We start from the raw sequence: 18,533 nt of genomic DNA on the forward strand, positions 1-18,533 counted from the left end.
GAGGTGCTAGACTTAGGATGGCCAGTGCCTAGACAGGGCCAGGGTCACGGGTCACCACATGCCCAAAAGCAGCCTCCACTGTTGTAAGGGTGACACTGGTGTGATCCCCCCACGTCCCTATGGGTAGATGGAGGTGGGAATGGCCCCAGTGGAGCTGTTGAGAACAGCCCCTCATGCCTGGAACTGGGACCAGAGCAGAAGGGGTCCCCAGGGACTGCCTGGAAGGGAGGAGGGAAGCAGCAATGCTTGTCCTGTGTCAGGGTGAACACTGTGTTCAGTGGTTAACGGGTTCTGGAACCAGAGTTTTTCTGACTTTAGGCTCTGACATTGTGTGACCTTTGGTGGGTCACTTAACCTTCGTGAACTTCAGCTTTCTCATTAACAAAAAGGGGATAATATTACCTACTTTATGGAGGCCTTATAATTGAGTTAACGCGTGCTAATAATGCAGGGCAGGTGCCCTATGTTGGCAGTGACCATTGGGTAGTCGTTAGGCACAAATAGGTGGTCAGTGAAAACGCATTGTTCAGATGTCCGGACGCTTTCCCTCCAGAGGGCCTTTTCAGACCCCTTCATTTTAATAAGGAAAACGGAGGCCCCCAATTGTGACAGCGTTTTGCCCAAGGAGAGGCACACAGCAAACAAAACCTTTATATGGCACCTACCCTATAAAGCCGGGTAGCTCATCCCCAGTTTACAGGTAAGGAAATCGAGGCCTGTGATTGGCCGCCGGTTCACGGTGGCGCTATCCAGTTAGGCCTCAGTCCGCCGCTGCGGAGGGAGCGCCGGGCCGCCAGTGCTCTCTGGAGGAGGGGCGTGCAGGTAGCGGGCGCCCTGGAGCCACTGCCCGAGCCAGGCGCGCTATTAATAACCCCGCTACTCAGCCCCGTCCGAGAGCGCAGGTCCGGACCGCTGCCGGGCGTCTCCAGTCCCTGGGCCGGGGCAGAGCCCGAGCCCGACCCGGATCGCGACGGCCCTCCCTTCCCCCCGCCACGTGACCCCCCCCCCCGCCCCCATTCAGCGGGCAGCCGAGGGCCCGGCCTGGCGGGCCGGGGGCCAGGAAAAAGCCGAAAACACCGAGGCCCGGCCGCTCCTCTCCCGCTCAAAATAGCCCCCGGTCTGGGCTGCCACGCATTCCGCGGGGCGCGGGAAGGGGCGGCCGGCTTGGCCCCCGCCCGGCCAGACGTGGCTACCCGGCCGGGTTGGACCGGGTGGGGGCCGAGGGCGGGCCGCGCGGCCGGCCGGCATGTGGCTCTCCTTCGGGGAGCCTTGGCAGCCCGGACTGCGCGCTGCGCGGGGATGATGGAGAGCTTCTGGAATTTCCTGCAGCTGGAGAGCGCGGCCGGCCGGGGGAGCGAGCTAAGCGCGCAGCTCGGACAGGGGCGCCTGGCGCCCGACCCTAGGGGGCGCCTCCGCGGCGAGGGTGGTGGGGGCAGACCTCGCCGCCCGGCCCCAGACTGCGGGATGGAGACAGCACCCCTCGCCTCCTCGGCCTCTCTTTTCGGGTCTGGCGGGGGTCCAGTCCCGCCCCTCCCGGCCTGCGCGGCGGAGAAGGGCCAGGTGCAGGCAACGCCCCTCCCCCAGCCGCCTGGTTTCCCTCTCGGCCCGTCACCTCCTCCAGGAGCCAGAAACTCTGCGGCCTCATCTGGGAGGGGGGCGGAGGTGGCAGGGATCAGTGGGCAGCTTAGCCTGCCAGGTAGCCCCAGAGGCGGCGGCGGCGGGAAAACTCGGAGGCGGGCTGTTCGGGCCCTGAGAAGTGCTGGGCCTGCGGACTGGAGCTTCTTGCTCGAGCCAGAGGAATCTGAGGGCTGCTAGGAGGGAGGCAAGGCAGTCTTCTCCCAGCATGCAGCACCCCCGCCCCGCCTCCCAACTGCGGAGCCGACGTGGGGGCAGACGTGCTGGGAAAATCCTGGATAATTTTCCCGACGGCGACAGTAGCTTTCTTTGAGGGCATTTCTGCACCTTGCAGGCCCCAGAGTCCAGAGAAGAGCCCCGGGGTGAGAGGGGCGTTCTTTTACAAGAGCCCTGAGAATCCAGGAGTAGGTATGTGACCTCTCAGGGCTCACTCTTGGCACTATGGGTTGGGGAAGGAAAGAGGTCTACCCTGCCCTTTGTTGGGGAGGGGAAGGGGCGCTTTCCCACAACTTTGTTCCCTTCCAGCACCATTTGGTGCTCTGCAAACTGATGAACCTTTTGGCAACTCAGCAGGCATCTTCCCCATCTGATGGTGGACCCTTCTCCCCCTGCCAGTGGCCCCTGTTCAGTTCTGTTTCCTGCCCCCACCTAGCATACTCTCACCGTGGTAAACAAAAGCAGTCGGGATAGGCGCCCTTCACCTGTGCCACGGTTGCCACTCGCTGGCTGTGTGACCTTGAACAAGTCCTTTTACTCCTGAGTTTCCCTTTCCTCACATGAAAAACTAGATAACACTAGATAGGCCATGGCCTTGTGGTGGGGCTTAAAGTTGCACAACATTTCAATCAATTAGCATAGCATCTGCACATAGTAAGGGTGGGAAATGAAGGGCACCTGTGTGACATCCAGCCCCATCCTGAGGAATAGAGGTAGCCCCCAAAACATTTGAATTCCCTTCGCCTGCACCAAGCCTGTGAGATTTCACTTCCTAAGGTCTCTGTCACAGTAGTCTCCTCACAGTACTCCTTTTGCCTTCCACTGGGGGTGGGGTGGGGGCTGGCAGAGAGCTCCAGGCTGGCTCCCCAGGGGATGGTCCAGGCAGGCTGTGAGGCTGGTGGAATTCTGCTTTCCTCTTCCTCTCATCTCCTTGCTGACCTTTCACTCTATCACTGCCAGATACCCAGATTCAAATTCAGATGCCTGGGGGCTCCTCCTTAGCCCAGGATGCTGGGCCTGGGCCTGTGTCAACTCCCAACCTCTCCTATCCCCAGTTCTCCCTGTTTCCTGTTTGATTGGCCTTCCATGTCCACTGGGAAAGACCCTGGTGTACTGGAAGGAGCTCAAGGCCCCATTTGTTGTCTGTGTGAACTTGAGCAAATTACCCTACCTCTTGTGAGCCTCAGTTTGCTTTTCTGCAAAATGGAGTTGAAATAAAAACTACCTGGCAGAACACCTCTTTACTCATGCATCGCAGAGGCTTCCTGGCAGAGATCTATGTAAATAATAAAAGGCAGGGATGCCCTGGACCACAGAGGGAACTTGCATTCAAGGCCAGGTATAGGGAACTGTGTAACCTTCCCTTGCCTTTGGTTTGGGGAGACAGCTCTCTGGGGCCCTGGGATAGGAAGTGGAGCAGGAATGAGCATCCACCAGCTCTTTTTGGCAAAGCCTGGATCCCACCAAATTTATGTGGCCCAGATTCCAGGGCTGTGAGGTGCTCACGGCTTTGGATGCACTGCTGGGCAGTTCTCATAAACTCCTCTCTAGGACTACAGATTCCCCTCCCAACTAGTCCAGTCCCACCTCCCTCTGCCTCAGAAAAGCCTTCCTGGGCTAACTGTACCCTACTCCCCAGTGTCTCTCCCACCCATAGAGGGCTCCCATTGGGAAACTATGAAAGAAAAAGGGGCTGGCAACCAGCAGTTGGGCTGTGTGATGTTAGGCAGGCTGCTTCCCCTCTCTGGGCCTTGGTTTCCTTCCTCCTGCATAGCGAAGGAGGTTGGATTAGTGGCTCCCTAAGGCACCTTCTAGCTCTGACAGGCTCCAAGCCTGTGTTGACTGATGTATCCTAGGAGATAGGTGCACACAGAGAACCAAGTCAGCTCGGAGATTCCTGTCAAGGTATCCCCACCCCACCCCCAGAAGGCTGGAATGCCTCCCTTCCTGAGACACACCCTTCAGGGATACTGGTGGAGGTTGTGGTGGATGGAGGGGGCATATCACCCAAGCCAGTGGCACCGCTGCTTCCCTTGGTCTCTGTTGTCTGTGGAGAGGCCTGTGAATAGGAACAAGAGCTTGTGTCAGGCGGGGCTATGAGACAGTGTGCTTCTAGGGGAAGGGAATGTGTGTGTCAGTGACCAGTCAGCCTCCAGGGAATGGGGGTGCGGCACACAAGGCAGCTAGCTGTGGGATGGTGTCTCCAGAAGAGTGATCGCAGGGGCAGTGTGTTGAGGTGTGTGCAGGACAAGGAGGCTGGCAGTGGGAGGGAGGAAGAAACATCCATGAAGCAGAGAGCCGGGCTTTGGGTCAGGAGAGGCTCCTCAGGGAGGCTCCAGCCTCCTGGGGAAGCGGCTGGAGTCAGCACAGTCCCACACTGCGTGGTTTCGCCTGCGCCTGGGTTTGTCAGTTGTTTATGGATGTTGAGCTGAGTGGCACTGTTCGGAATTGGAGTTGTCATGTACTGTTGTGGGGGTATCTGTAGGGGTGTTGTCAGGGCCTCTGAACAGTGCATGTGTGGCTGGCTGGGGTACGATGCGTAGCTGTCCAGAACAGTGTTGTAAGGCAGTAGGCAGCTCCTGGCCATTTGGGCTGCTATCAGATGTCAGGTTGTACTGGGACCATCCGGTGGTGTTTTCAGGCTGTGAGTGAATCCTGGCCATGTTTTGGGTACCTCTTCCCCTCTATCTTTGTACAGAGGGGGGGCCCCAGGACACCTGGAGGGAGGTCTCCTGTCTTAATCAGTCCCTCCACAGGTAAGCAGGCAGGCAGCCTCAAGCCCCCTCACTCGGTAATTTTACCACGGTGCCTAAGTCAGGAACAGGCGTGAATTGACCTTTTAACCCCTTCCCCACCACGGGATTAGACTCTGTTTCCTGTTCAATCTCCTCCAGAACCAATTCCACCCCGTCTGGACCACCCCCCAAAATGGATAAGCAACCCCCTCCATTTCTTTTCTCCCCCACCCCTGTCGGGCCTTGAGTTGGGGGGCTGAAGGCCAGGCTGGTGCAGGGTCTGGCAGGAGCTGAGGGCCCAGGCGGGAGTGATAAATATTGAAGAGGAGGGATTTCGGTGTGGGCTGGAGCAGCTGCAGTGGTTCGAGTGTCACACTATCTCTCCCCAGGTTTACTGACCCATTTCCATTCACGCGGCTGCTGGTTTCCTAGCAACGGCAACAGTCCCCCCAGAACAGGCGGAGTGTGTGTCTGCCATTAGCGACTGCCGCAACTGTGTCAAGGTTACCCCGCTCCCTGCAAACCCACCCCGGCGGGTTTGTTTTCTGCCAGCGCCTGGCACACACCATGCCAGCCTGGGAGGGGGAGGGGAGGGGGCTGGGGGCCAGCCCCAGGGCTTGGGTGAAGTAGGGGGCCGAGGAGGAGCTGCTGTTCCCGGTCCAGTGGGAGCCAACTTGGACTGAGGCCGAAGCAGCCACCCCCCTCTCCTTGGCTGGTGGAATTCCTGAGCCTGAGGGGAGCAGGGGGTGGGGCTGTCCCTCAGCCCTGACCCCCGAGATTCCAGAGCCTGGGGGGAGGGCTGTGAGCCGAGGGGGCCTCCGGGAAGCCTGTCCGGTCTGACCCCACCTGACTTGTTCTGCTCCTGCCCTGGCTTCTTCCTCCTCCTGCTGCAGCTCAGGGTTCTGCTCTGCTCCAGGCTCTTTGTCCCAACCTGCCTCTGTGCCTGGTCTCCGCCATCAGACTCCCCAGGGCAGGGTTGTATTTCTCCCATTGGACTAGGGGTTCCTGAGGTTGGGGTTCCTTCTCCACCCTCAGCACCAGCTCATGACTATTTTTCCAAATGGCATGGGAGATGAGATGGGACATTTGGGGTGGCAGAGAATACTAGTGGGGACTCTCTGGATACCCTCATTCCACCCCCGCTCGCTAAAGGAGATTCTTCCTACACTCCCTCCACCTGGCAGCCCACACTGGGTCTGGCCACAGGAAGTAGAGTACCCTACCCTGCCTTTTCTTCCTGAAAGTCAGGCTGCAAAGGGTTAAAGGAGCTCTCCCACCCCTTGCCTTGGTATGTGAGCTCCCCCAGGCTGGGGGGATGGGAGAGTAGGGGGGGTCTGTCACCTTATAGCCACTCATGTGGTCAGCTCAGACCTGACCAGTCACATTCCTGCCCAGGAGGGCTGAGGCTTGAGGCAGAGGGGCAGGGGCAGGGGCCTGGAGGGGGCTGGGTTTGCAGGAATGGAAAGGGGGGGCCAAGAAGCTGGGGCAAGGGGCTGCTGGGAAGTATTAAGATACATGAAGCTTGAGTCCATCTCCTCATTCCTCTAGGCTTCAATCTCCCTATCTTTCCTCCCAGTTTGCACCCCCTAAAACCTTCCAGTGGTGCACATGCCTGTGACACAGGTACAGACCTGGTCCCAGTTCTAAACAAAGAGAAGAGTGTGGCCAAGGCAGTTTCTGACATGCAGGGCAGCTCAGGGACTTGTTGGTAGCCTGCAGTGTGACTTTCTGGTGCTTAGGGGAGGTTGGCTAGGTTTTTGGCTGGGTCAGAGGATTTGAGATCTAGGGTATGGATCAGGCTGTGCTAGACAGTAGAAAGAGACCTGGGCGGGGACCCAGGAAACTTGGTTCTTTGCCCAGCCCTGTGCCTGACTCCTCATGGCCTCAGTATCCCCATTTGAAGGGTTTAGGCCAGTGGTCTCTAAAAGCCCTCCTGTCCTGTTAGTCAGTAGCCCTGGGTGAGGGATGAGGGGTGGGGGGCGATGGTCTGGAGGGGTGTGGGAAGCTGCCAGCTCAAGGGGGAGTTTGCAACGTGATCCCAGAGCGAAAATAGCCCAGGTCATTTTCAGCTGCTTGGGCGGAGGTATCTGATCCCGGCAGGGCAGCTTGGGCAGGGGGCAGGGAGGAGCATTCTGTAAAGCTCTCTGAGAAACCAGACCCTAGGATGGGAGGGTAGGGAAAGGTTGGCATGCCCGGCTGGGCTTCCTGAGACCCGCTGGGGGCCCAGGAATGGAAAGATGAGGAATGCAGAGGGTTAACAGGAGGTGAAGGCTGGACTCCAGCCCCCTTTGGGTCCTGGCCTGACTGAGGTGAAAGGTCAGCTCCAGGGAGTCTAGGCACAGCTGGGGAAAGAGTAACCCGATCCTTCTCCCTAGCCAGACTCAGGGCATCACAGTGCCGCCTCCCCCAGGAAAGGTGCTTTGACATCCCCAGGAAGGAGTTTGTTTCTACTTGTTCTCAGCAGGGGTTGGGGGCTAGGGGAGGGTCCAGGCCTGTGGGGTCAGAGAGAGAGCTACAGGCCAGGTGCCCCAACCAAGATGGCAGTGCTTTGTCATCCGGGGGTCAGGGGAGGTGGAGGTGAGCCTGCTGGAAAGGTTAGAGGTAGCCTGTTCTGGCCCTGCTGTCACGCTGCCCCATTTTTGACTCCTGACGGCCAGCATCAGGGCTGGGGAAGCTTAGAGGTAGGAGACGCTCCTCCCTTCCCCAAACACACTGAGTAGTGAGAGAACCCGCCTGGTACTAGACTGTGACAGCGAGATATGTTTGGGGTGGAGAATTACACCTCAACTCTGAGATAGATGGCTTTGCTGTCTGCGGTTGTGTGTGTGGTGGGGTGCTAGGGTGTAAGGTGGTGTGATGGAAGGCTGAGATGATGCGACATGGAAGAACATGGGGTTCAAATCCTTGCCCGTCTTAGGCAGGCTATTTTACCCGAGCCTCAGTTCCCCCGTCTACAAAATAAGACTAATAGTACTCACCACGTAGGGTGATGATGAGGATTGGCAGAGAGTAAGTGCTCAGTAAAAAGTAACCTTAACAAGCCTTATTGGATGCCAAGGTCACACACAGTGTGGAGCCAGGATTGCAGCTGGCAGTCTGACTCCAGAGCAGGGGTTGGTGAGCTATAGACCATATGAGGGAGAAGGCAGTTTCCAGAATGTGACTGTGTCAGTGTCCCCAGGGCTGCGCACTGGGTGATGGGGGGGGTAGTATCCAGATGATTTGGGGTGGGATGGGGTGAGGGGGCTTTGAGTATGTGGCAAGTGGGGGGGGGTTCGGGGCAGGGCTCTTCTTATGGCCGACTTCTGGGGCTTTCGCCAGCCCCCCGCGCCCCACCCTGGCAGGCTTTGTGCGGCTATGTGGGTGTAGCTGTCCCTGGAGTGCGGCTGTAGGTATGTTTGAGAAGGCGCAGGCATCCCGAGAAAGAACAAGTCGCCTTTTGTACGCGTCCAGCCCCAGGCTGGGCTGGGCGCTCTCTGGGGGATCCCCTGTTTCCGCGCCCAGCTCCCCGCCCACGGAGAGCGCCCCCGCCCGGCCCGCCCCGCCGCAAGCCCCCACCTGAGGGGCGCAGCGAACGGAGCGCCCCCTCCCGGGGACCCGCGCCGTGGCCGGGGGAAAGGGTCCGGGGAAGAGGGCCCGGGGAAGAGGGCGTGTCCGAAGCCCCGACCCCGCCCCTATCGACATCACTCCAGGTGCTACCAATCTCCGGGAGCCCGGCCCGCGCGGCCCGCCCCCTCGCCGGCACCGCTCCTGGTGTTCGGGACGCGCAGTGGGTGGAGTCGGCGGGAGGTGGAGGAAAAGGCAGGGCCGGCCTAAGGGGCGGGGAGACCGTTGAAGGCCTCGCCCTTCCAAGTCTGGGAGAGGCTGAACACGCGAGCGACCTGAGACCGAGCTGCTTTGCTCCCGTGAAGCTCCTCACAAGACCTCTCTCCTGGAGTGCTCCACCTTCCTGCCCACCTGCCCCAAGATCTTGCCAAGTACCACTTTCTGCAGGAAGCCTTCCCAGAACCTACCCTCCGATCTTTTCTGATTACCTGCACCCTCTAGGGCCCTCTGTAGTTAAGGGCAGTACCAGCACTACTGCCAGCGCTGGCTGCCATCCACTGAGCAGTTTGCTCAGTGTACCCCACACTGCTCCATGGAACGGCTTACCGGCTGCATTTCTGCGGGCTGTCCACCTTGTACTATCGGGCCCTTCTCACCCACAGGGTTGGGTGTGCCTCTGGTCAGGCGTTACAGACACGGGCCCGCCTCAGAATAGCCACCACTGCATCCAGAGTCACACAGAGCAAGGAGATAGGAGCATCAAAGCTGGAAACCAGGTTTCCCAGCTTTCTTCAGGCCTTTGGTTCAGGTGTGTGACTAAGAGCAGGGAGTTGCACAGAGACTTGCTTTAGGCCTCACCTTTCCCCATAGGAGGCCTCTGCCCTTCCCTGTCCCTCCCCACAGATTGGAAGAGCCCTAGGCCTACCTTCCTCTGCAATCCACAAATCTGGATGAGAACCCCAACTTCTGGGAAGAGGGAGAGATGTTGGGGGAGCTGGGAGGGCTTTTGCAAGCCAAAGGGGCAGTTCTGGGCTACAAGGAGTATTGTGGGCCCAGTGATTTCAGGGTGCTTGTGTTGGGGACATAATGATTTAGCTTGCAGGTGGGAGGTTCCAAGTTGAGCAAAGAGGAGGGTTAGGAGCCACAAGTATGTGGGGTTCAGTGCAGTGCGAGGGAGGCCGGGATTATGCTGGGCCAGCACTGCCCCCACCAACAGCCTGGCCTGGTGGAATGCTGGGAGGCCCCAGGGATGGGGCCAGGCAGCCAAGGTGTCTCCGGTGGCACGGAAGCAGTTAAGAGCTGCCTCAGCCTGTTCCTTCAGACAATTAGTGACATCTCGCTTGACAACACCACACTGAGCCGATGCAGACCTCAGCCCCCCTCCCGGCCCCCCGACGGCCGCTTCAGCTGTTTATTCTTGGGCTTTAACAATTGGGATTCTGACTTGGAGGAGCGGGCGCCCCGCGCTGCCCTCTGACCCGCCGTCGCCTTGGCAACTGGAGCCCGGTAGGCCTGGGCTCTGCGTTAGGATTACAGATCCTGAATTCACAATCTTGCTGCTTCCCTGCAAGCAGCAGTGGCAGCAAGCAGCAGCATGCAGGATCTTCAGCTAGACTGGAGGGGACAGAGAGGAGGAGGGTCCCCAGGGCCAGCCTGAGGCGCACGCAGGAAGCTGGGATGCCCACAGATGGCCTGGAGAGCAGTGCACCCTCCACAGCCTCCCTAGGATTGGGCAGGGCCCAGAGCCGTGCTCCACTCCCAGCATCTCTGTGGCTCTCTGGAAACTTTCTTCCTGGTAGAGCCCCGAGGGCAGGGGCGAGGCTTCTTCCTTACCCTGCCTTTCCCCCTCAGTCAGCCCCCTACCATGCCCAGAGCTCCAAGTGCCAGCAGACTGTGCCCCTGCCGTGCCCGCCTCCATGGCAACAGGCCCCCCTCCCTCGACAGCTCTGCTCCTTCTTCTCCCCACCCTAGCAGCCAACTGCCCCAGCTGAAACCAGAGCCGATGCATCTGTGAGCCTCATGCCCAGACCCACATTCCATTTCTGTCCTCTGTCCCCCCCCAGTTCTGGCAATGACATCCCTCCTCCTCCTCCTCCTCCTCCTCCTCCTCCCCCTCCCCCCTCCCTCCTCACCTCTGCCTCCTCCTGCTGTTCCCCCCACACTCTAACACTTAGTGTCACCCCCTCTTCCCACCCCATCTGAGTGTGTCTCACCCTCCGACTGTCGCTGTGGGGCTCTGGGTGTGTCAGTCCCTCTATCTGTCTCCGGCTCCCGGGTCACTGGTGCTCTGTGCCTCCGCCTGTCTGTACAGACTCCTCAGGTTCCGTCTCCATCTCTTCCCCCCTGTGCGTGTGTCTTTGTCTCTGCATCATCCTGCCTGTCTCTCTCTTTTGTCTTTTTCTTCCTCATCTCTCTCTCTTCCTGAGTCTCTGTTTTGCTGTTTTCCTTCCTCTGGCATGGTCGCCCTCTCTCTCCGTCTCTGGCTCTCGCCCCCTCCCTCCAGATCTTTTTCTCCTTCCGCCTCTTTCTGCCCTGTTTCTCTTGCCTCAGTGTCCTTCGTCTTTCTGTCTCTCTTCTTGGATCTGAATCTCTGCCTTGATTTCTCCCGCCCCCTGTCTTTTCTTCTGACTTTCTCCTTCTAAATACATATCTTTCTTTCAGAGCTGGGCCTTTCAGGTCTCCTTACTCTATTTCCTACCAGGTTGTTTCCTTCCCAGGCCTGTGAAGGTTGGGGAGCTGGTGCAGGGGGCGGGGCTCCAGAGTCACCCCAAAGGATCCCTCTTTTTAGTAGGGGCCAGATGTCCTGGAAGCCCCACTGGGCTTATATGGTTGAACCTGAAATGGAGGGTGCAAGGTTGAAGAGCCTGCAGAGAGTGTGGCACCAGGAAACAAGAGTGTGAGTCTGCCTTTCCAGGGTTTTAGGGGATGGGCTCCATCCATCTAGTCTACCTTCCACTAGCCCAGGGTAGGAACAGAAGATAGTTCCAGGAGCTAAACTGGCCCAAGAAGCTCTCTAGAGAACAGGCCTCACTGATTCTTGGGATTTGTCCCTTCCCTTGCTAAAATGATGGCAATTTCAGACTATGCCTCAGTTTCCCCAGATGGTATAGGGATACTATCCTTGCTTCATGTCTGACTTCTTTAAAGTGCTTTGAGTTCCTGGAACAAACTCAAAGTTATGAGGAACAAGGAAAGACTAGAGTGACTCCCGCCCCTTGCTCACCAGCGCCGGGGGACACCAGACAGAATGTTTGTCCAGGGCATGGGTGGAATCAGGGTCCTGTCTCCTTAAGGGTTGGGTGGAGGACAGTGCCTCGCCTCCCCTCAAGACTGGCAGCCCCTGCTGTCTGGCCCGCCCTCCCAGTCTGGGCAGTGGCCTCTGTCCTTCCTCTCTCGCCCCTCTTCATGGAATGAGCTTGGAGTCGTGGGCAAACAGGCCCTGGGGTAGGGGAGTCAGGCCTCACCTCTGGGTGTGGTGAGGCCTGGTCAGGCAGACCGTTCTAGGATCCTGGGGTCTGGGCACTACTCACCAAGGGGCCAGGCGGGGGAGTAGGGGTGCCTGGGGGAGGCAGGTTGCACGCAAGGCATGCTGGGCCCCCTCGGCGGGTGGGTGGGGGGAACAAAGCTGGCATCGAGGCCTCAGCTAAAATTAGCCGCTTCCCTGCGCGGGAGCGAGCATGCCTGCCAGCCGCCCAGATCGCCGCTGCCTCGGCAGGCCATCTGTCGCCACGCTTTACTCAGTCCCCCAGGGCCCCCCAGCTCCAGCCACCCCCAGGGGCTAGAGGGACTCTGCTCTGAGGCTGTCCCTGGCCAGGACTCTAGGCTCTTCTGCTGTCATGCTGTGTGACCTCAGGCTAGGCCTTTCCCTCTCTGGGCTCCTGTAAAACGAGGGGCCCTAGACACTGACATCTCAGATCCTGTAGTCCTTCCGAGCACCAGGTGCTGCTGCTGGCCATGATGGGGTGGGAGGTTGGGTGCCTCCCTCCCCTGAGAGCCACTCCTCTTGTCCAGGCTTTGGGCCAAGTGGGGTTTAGGGTAAAGGTAGGGTATGGTGGAGTCCTGTCAGATTCGTTGGTCTTCATTGGGCGGCAGGGAGGCACTGCATCCAACAACACCCCAACATCTCCCCTGTCCCCCTCCAAACTTGACCTCCAAGCAGTCTTAAAGAAACAGCTCCAGGTGGGGAGCCAGGAGATGGAGGCTGAGCTCAGCTGATCCTAATTTGCTCTGTGGCTTGGGCAAGTCTCTTAGTCTATTTCTCCCTCTCTTCAATCAGAAGCTTCCCATGTCTTGAGGAGCGGCCCACTTTATGCTACCTTGTCTCGTGAGGCTGGCACTCTTGTCTCTATTTCACAGATGAGGGAGATGAGGTTCCTTGTGAGGAAGCAGGGGAGCAGGGGAGCGGGGCTGGAGCCCTCTGTGGCCTGAAGTTCGCTGCCTGCTGGTCTCCAGCTTCAGCTTCTTCTTACCCTGGCACTTCTCTCACTGCGGCCCCTTCCCCGCCTCCCCAAAGCCGAAGAGGCTGAGCTGCTGCTCCAAGGTCACCCAGCTTGGCCCTGGAGGAGCTCAGACTGGAACCCGGGCCTCTTGGCTCTTGGCCTCCCTCACCACTGTGGCCAGCAGGCTGGGCCTGTTCCCTGGGTGAGTCATGTCCCTGGACTTTGGCCTCCTTGTCCCCAGCTCTGTGGCCTGAAGTTTGGAGAGGGGGCTTTTGTAAGGAAGAAGGGCTCCCCTGGAAGCTGTGGGGGTCTCAAGCCATTATCCCATACCCTCCCCACTGAGCACATGGTGATAGCAACCCCTAACCGCCCTACTCCCCACTGATCTCTAAGCAGTCTCATAGTAACAGCGCCTCAGGACAGCCCTCCCTCCAGCACTCATTCAGCCCCCTCCCTAGATACACAACTACAGTGAATAAGAAATGGAGTGGAGTGGGGGCTGGGGGAGGTGGCATTTCCAGGTAGTCAGTGTGTCCAGGCAGCTTCCTCCCCGGCACTCCTCTCCCCCAGCACCCGCCACTGGGCGGGAAGCCACAGCACCTCCCCTCCTGGTGTCCAGAGACCAAGGTCACACCAGAGCCCTGTGTGCCTTCACCTCCTATGGGGCCAGTGGTGTTTGTCACTGGGGCAATGTGTGGCTGTGCCCGGCTCTGGCAGTGCTGGGGTGACATTCATGCCCTGTGAGCTGTGACGCCTCTGCAGGCAGAGGGACAGCACCACCCAGGCTGGTGACAGTGATGGGGGAGGGGTGAGGTGGGCTGTCACCTGTCCAAGGCAGCCAGGGAGGTGACATGTTGTGTACCCATCCCACAGTCTGCTGGGAGGATTCCCAGGCAGGGGCGAGGTTGTGTCCCTGCCTCATGCTGTGTGGTGGGTGGAGGGGTCCATGCCTTCCTCACACCTGGAAGATAGGACTTGTCCCACGTGTGTGTGTGTGTGTGTGTGTGTGTCTTGGTCAGCTGTGTGACAGGTTCTTTGCATGGGTGTGTGCGTGCGTGCGTGCGTGCGTGCGTGTGTGTCTTGGTCAGCTGTGTAACAGGTTCTCTGTGCATTCACATCCTATTAGTAGGTGTGGGGGTGCCTGGTTGCGTGTCAGTTATGCCATTGTGAGGGGTGACAGACGCCTGCCCCATGCTGTCGAGGGTGTGTCAGGTGTGCCCATCTCATGCTTTGGAGGAAGCGACAGGTTATGTGCTTAGTTCATCCCGTTAGGAGGATTGTCACCAACTTGTGCGCCTGTCTCTGGCTGTTGTGTGTGTGAGATGTCACCATGTGCCCATCGCAGGCTGTTGTGGGGAGTGGCATGTGTGATTCTCTCATGCTGTTGGGAAGTTGTCAGTAACTTGGGAGCTCGTGTCTCACTCTAAAGAGACGACATGTTGCCTGGTGATATGGGGCTGGCAGCTGGCGGGGCCTTCCCATGCAGACCACAGAGCCCCAAAGGGCTGGCCAGAGGAAATGCTTGGGGCCCTGAGCAGAGGGACAAGTGGAGACTGGGGGGTGCTCAGTCCCGCGTGATCTACCCTCACCCATATGTCAGTCCGTGGGACTGTTCCCCAGGGGGAGGGACCCAGCATTCTTCAGATGATGTGGAGAAGGGCCTTTAGGGCCAGGACAGGTGTGTGTCTGTGAGGTGGGGCACCAAGGCAGGGTTTGCATGGGGGGCAGGGGGCTGTGTCCCTGAGGGCCTGGGGACCCTATTTCCTGTCTCTCCTGCCCCTGAAACTGTTAAACTAATTAAGGCTGTGGAGCCGCAGGATTAATCGGGGCAGCTCTGCGCGGGCCGGGAGCTCAGGTAGTCGATCAGTGCACCGGGGAGGATATTGGATTTCTGAACCGCAAGTCAGCACTATTCGGGCCTGTTATCTCTCCCAGGCTCGGGGGTCAGGAGGCGAGAGCCTCAGCGCGCTGGCCGCCCCCGCCCCGCCAGCTCGGGCGCGTCCACTCCCCCTGCCCACACATCCCAGCTCTGGCCTGTCTACTGCCCACACAGGCCTCGCCTCGGCCCTTCTCCCCGGCCCACCCTGCCTCTGCCTCACTGCCTCTTTCTCAGGCTCCTGCAGAAATCCCTGGTCCCTGCTGTCTCCTGCCTTTCCCATCTCTGCCTGGCTCGCTTCCCCCGTGCCCCTCTCCCTTCTGGGGCTCTTCCTTGGTCCTTACTGGCCTCAGACTCACTCTGGGCCTGAGCTACCCCCTCCCTTTAGCCTCTGACAAGGTCTCACCCGCCTCTCTCTACCTTCCTCTCCATCTCCCTTCTTCCATGAGCCCCTCATCACCAGTCCGTCTCTGCTTTTGTGTTTTGCGTGCCCATCTCCCAGTTTCTGTCTTTCTCTGTCTCTCTGTCTCTGTTTCTCTCCCCATGTCTCTGTGTCTCCCTGTGTATGTTTCTCCCTCTTCCTCTCTGTCTTTTCCTCTCTCCCTCTGGCACGCTCTCTCTCTCTGTCTTTTCCTCTCTCTCTCTTGTGTGGTCTCGGCTGGTGTCTGCAACCAGAACAAATCTCCCCCAGCCAACACCCCCTGAACAAGGAGGCCAGAGCAGCTAATGGGAAACATGTGATTCTGCCTTGCGCCTGGAGCACCGTGAAGGGAGCCTTAGTCCCAGCCCAGTCCCTGCACCCCTCCATGCAGCATTCCCCCCACCACACTGTCCTCTGCCTCCCAGCGGCTCCCCCAGCCTGTGTGGGCACTGTTGGAAGTTCATTTACACTGGGTGGGGGCCTGACTTATCTGCTGGGGAGTATCAGGTTGTGGAGGGGCTGAGGGCAGCTTTGCTCCTGAAGTCCCCCCAACCCTCAGGGCCAGGCAGACCCCATGCAGACTCCCCCCACCCACCACCACCATATGTAGGAAAACAGGGCCAAGATGAGCCGAGCTGTGGGGGCCTGAATGGGGGGCAGCCAATCTACCCCCACTGGAGGGCTCTAGGGCCACCCAGATTTCCATCTTTTCCTTCCTCCTAGGCCTCTGGGGAGCTGCAAAGGTGGGGGCTCCTCAAGGGCTTGGGAGCTGCCGGGCTGTGTTTCTGTGCCCACCCAACCACAGGGAAAGGGGGGACAGATCAGAGGAGGGAGGCTCTGGCAGGTTGGAATTCTCCTTCTCTGCCTGTGGATAAATTGTCCCTAATCCAGGCTTGGGGAGTTGTCTGGCTCCTACAGAGAGAGAGAGAGAGAGAGAGGAAGGGAGGGAGAGGGAGGGAAAAGAGAAGCAGGCACACACAAACACAGTGACACAGACATACACACACCGTCTCACAAAGGGTGTCTCACATGCATGCGCACACGCACTCACACACTGAGCCCTTCACAAAGGTACTACACAAACACTGGGGCACCGTTGTGCTGAGACACTATGGCACACAGACCTGCTCACACATGTTGACGCTGACACACGGCCATACTGGCACAAACATACAATGACATAGCACAAGGACCCACTGACATACACAGAGACACGCCATGGTACACAGACACACAATAAGGTCACACAAATCCACACATGCATGGACACACACATACTGACCCATGGTGAAAAAGACCCACAGGGACACTGTGGCCAGTCACACTGCCGCACCATGACCCTGAAAACCCAGAGAAAGGCAGAGGTGGGAGGGAGGCAACACTGATCCATGGTGACACCAGTGCCTGCAGTCACAGGCCTCGAGATTGGAAACCTGCAGGGACAGCAGAGGATCAGCCGCACGCCCCCACCCCCCGCCAAACACACATCCAGAGAGCTCTGAGACAGGCAGGAGCCGGTTTGGCTCCTGACACAGCGAGATGCAGAGAGCCAGGCAGAGTGTGTGCACACCCAGGCATGCTCACACCCAGCCACAGCTGGGCTCACCTGGCTACACACAGGCACACATGCGCCCCTGTGTCCTCACACACAAACAGGCTTAGCTAGACACACACACACACACACACAAACGAATAGAAAGAAACGTGAAAAGTGCACATACCCATATGTATGACTGAAGACACCAAATCCAGGCACACACTTGAGCTGGCCTCACACATACACACACACAGCTGACCACAGCAGCCACAACTGAGCAAACGCGTGATCCCACACATGGACACGCTTAAGCCCACATGTACCCACACGGACATACAGAAATACAGAGAAGCACACGAACAGGCTAAATAGACCCAGGAACCCACATACAGGTATATTTACCCAGACAGCTGAGCCTTGACAGATATGCATTTGCACAGGCAGAATCTCGATCACACACATACAAATTCCCAGGCAACCAGAACCTGTAAGCAGTCCGTGAGGCCTGGTTCCCAGACCCCCTCTGGGCTCCAGTACAGACCTCGAGGAGGCAGACAAATGGGCAGGAAGCAGGGGGGTGGTGAGGAGGGCCATGGTTATTAAAGAAAACAAGAGACATAACTAGTTACTGATGGAGATAAGTAAACGCCAGCTGCATATACACCCTTGTGGAAATTCGCATCCACCATCACTCTGAACAGCACCTCTCACACCTGCATTGTCAATAACTTCTTTGCATTATAGTTTCCCCAGATGTTCCTCCCCATTCATAAGATCTCACTTATCCCATTTTATAGATGAGAAAACTGAGAGCCAGAAAAGTTAACTGACTTGCCCAGAGTCACACAGTTATGAAGGTTGAGCCAAGGACTGTCTGACTCCCAAAGGTCAGGTTCCTTCCACTATAGTGTATGTGCATGTATATGCATGTGTGTCCATAGATGTGCAAAAACATTGCTTCTCAGTAGGAGCCTGGGGTTTCAAGAAACGGGTTTGGCTGGCGCAGTGGCTCACACCTGCAATCCCAGCACTTTGGGAGGCTGAGGCTGGAGGATTGCTTGAGCCCAGGAGTTCGAGACCAGCCTGGGCAAGATGGTGAGACCCTGTCCCTACAAAAAATTAAAAAAAAAAAAAAAAGCCAGGCATGGTGGTGTACACCTGTAGCCCCAGCTACTCGGGAGGCTGAGGTGGGAGGATCACTTGAGCCCAGAAATTCAAGGTGGCGGTGAGCTATGATCATGTCACTGCACTCCAACCTGGGCCACAAAACGAGATGAGGCCCTGTCTCTCTCTCTCTCTCTCTCTCTCTCTTTTTTTTTTTTTTTTTCAAAAAAAGAGAAGAGTCTCACAGTTCCCTGGTGGGATAATGGGATGAGGTTGGAGGTGGATGGGACTCCATGTAGGAGAGCTTCCTGGCTCAGTGTCCCTCTGCACCCTGCTGTCTGGCTGGCTTACCCTGTGTCCATGCTCATCTCTGTGGTGCTATGTTTGCTTCCACAGATGGGAGCTTGCCTGATTGTCAACCCATCGGCCTGGACCCCAGAGCCCACCCAGCTGAGCGTGTGCAGAGGGCCCCGAGTGCGGGGCGACGCTCAGGCTGTTGCAGAGACCACCCTGGAGATGCTGATGAAGACAGGCCTTTCGTGCTGAGCCCGGCCTATCTGCGCAGCCTGCTCAGGTAACAGTGTGCAGGGAAGTCAGGCTTGGGCCTGGGCCACCCCCAGGAAGTGGGGATCAGGGGAACTTGCCTCCCAGTCCCAACAGGGATCCCCTCCCAGCTTAGGTCAAAAAGAGCTTCTTTACAGAATCAAAACATATTAACCCAACATTTACTCAAACTCCCCATTATCCAGAAAGGGGAACTGAGGCTCATGGATATACAGTGAGTCCTACCTCCTAGCCTGAGGACTCTTCCCTGCGCCTTGATGACCTGAGAGAACTGGGAGGAGAAAGGGGTTGTGACAATGACCAGGACTCAGGGCAGAGGTGGAAACCAGAGTGCCTGATGTGTGCAGCTGCTGACCCCCCAGGACACCTCTCTACCGGAGTCTGTGGAAGCAGAGAACTGGGAGGCCAAGGTGAGGTGCTGGGAGGGCCTGGGTAGCCCAGGTATGCTAAGGTGCCCTTG

At 58.1% G+C, this 18,533-nt stretch overlaps 1 protein-coding gene across 9 annotated transcripts in view; it reads left to right on the forward strand.

Annotated features, from left to right (window-relative positions):
• The window catches only part of AHDC1 (AT-hook DNA binding motif containing 1), a 69,786-nt gene that overhangs the window by 27,375 nt on the left and 23,878 nt on the right, over positions 1-18,533 (forward strand). For 6 of the 9 annotated variants that reach the window (XR_010136451.1, XM_054539132.2, XM_054539139.2 and 3 more), the window contains exons 3-4: positions 17,906-18,083; positions 18,259-18,483. The gene's annotated coding sequence lies outside the window, so the exon portion shown is untranslated. Of the gene's footprint in view, positions 1-8,154; positions 17,293-17,905; positions 18,084-18,258; positions 18,484-18,533 lie in introns of those variants that run through there. The other 3 variants (XM_063714071.1, XM_054539147.2, XM_054539152.2) reach the window with 2 other exon arrangements.

This window comes from Pongo abelii, chromosome 1 (assembly GCF_028885655.2).
Source record: "Pongo abelii isolate AG06213 chromosome 1, NHGRI_mPonAbe1-v2.0_pri, whole genome shotgun sequence".
NCBI lineage: Eukaryota > Metazoa > Chordata > Mammalia > Primates > Hominidae > Pongo > Pongo abelii.